The following is a 1,428-nucleotide window of genomic DNA, read 5'->3' on the forward strand; positions in this document are numbered from 1 at the left end:
TAACGGCACTTGCTTTACGGAGAGATACAGGCTGAACTTGACAATAAAATTCTCTTTTATCATACTCATTCTCACTGCGAGGACCAGCTTCAGCTTTAATTTATCTTTTTTGTAAGCTCATTGGTTGTTCTTTTGTTTTTGTTCATTTTTGTTTCTTTAAAACTAAGTAGTACTGAATGGAATTTTTCAAATATATAATTATTGTGACTTCATTATCATTATTATTTTTATTTATTTTTCTTCATAGGTTGACCAGAGCTCTTAATCTACAAAAGGAAGATGTGTCTTACAACTACTCGGTAAGTGATATTAATAATAATTGGAGGTACGTTGTTGTATATACATGTAATTCTGGAGCCAATTTTGTAAAAAATGCTCATAACTCAAAAAGTTTAAGTTGAAATTAGCTCAAACTTTCTACAGAGCATAAGGACATCAATATGTATCAGAAAATGTAATAAAAATTTGGAGTAATTTCGGAGCCATTTTTTGAAAAAACCATGGGCTATAGCCTTGAGTATTTTTCAGATTTTGGCTCATTTTTTAAAATGGTCGTAACTCAAAAAATTGAAGTCGGAATTAGCTCAAACTTTCTACACAGCATAAGGACATTAATATGTACGTATCAGAAAATGTAATAATCTGGGGTTATTTCGGAGCCATTTTCTGAAAAAAACCCAAAGCATTTTTTCTGAAAATTTACTACTTTTAAAAATGGCTGTCACTCGAAAAATTTTTGTTGGAATCAGCTTAACGTTAGACTTTGTCTTTATAAAAATGTATCTTTAATCATTTATTATTAATTATAGGTTGTGGCCTATAATGTGATGATGATGATGATGATGATGATGATGATGTAGCTACTACTAATATGAAATATGTCTCACCAGTGAAGAGAGGTACAGAGCTGAGACTAGTGGACATTAAACTAAGTGAAGGAGTTGGAACAATTCAAATGAGTGTCATTAAAGTGACGGTTGAATGTAGCAGGTGTAAGTGCAGGACTGACCTCCTCTGCAAAGAAAACAAGTAAATAAATAAATAAATAATAATAATAATAATAAATAAATAAATAAATAATAATAATAATAATACTTAACTTTTATTTCAGAGTTTCATCTCAAGTACATTGTATGTTCAAAGTGTAGCCATTGGATATCAGTTCAGTATAATCCTGATCTACTTCATTCATCTAATCCCACACTAGCTTATCTTGACCTTTTAAAGTAAGAACATAATACAACAGATTACAGAGTCATTTATCCTCTCTCACCTTTATACCCTCTGACCTTTCCTCCTTCCTTCTCTCTTTTTAATATCTCTTCTTCCCTTCTCCTCTCCCTCTCTCCGGCTCCCTCTCTCTTTCTCCTCTCAGTTGTAAAGTGACTGATCTAATATTGTTATGCTGTGAAGGTGTCATATCTTGTG

General features: G+C 31.7%; 1 long non-coding RNA gene across 1 annotated transcript; it reads left to right on the forward strand.

Annotated features, from left to right (window-relative positions):
* Window positions 1-10: 10 nt before the first annotated feature.
* On the forward strand, window positions 11-1,021 carry LOC109592883 (uncharacterized). Its single transcript, XR_002190616.1, has 3 exons — window positions 11-111; window positions 248-299; window positions 810-1,021. It is a non-coding gene; the product is annotated as an uncharacterized LOC109592883 (long non-coding RNA).
* Window positions 1,022-1,428: the final 407 nt, after the last annotated feature.

The sequence above is a fragment of the Amphimedon queenslandica genome, unplaced genomic scaffold (assembly GCF_000090795.2).
Source record: "Amphimedon queenslandica unplaced genomic scaffold, v1.1 AMPQUscaffold_3628_Cont24380, whole genome shotgun sequence".
NCBI lineage: Eukaryota > Metazoa > Porifera > Demospongiae > Haplosclerida > Niphatidae > Amphimedon > Amphimedon queenslandica.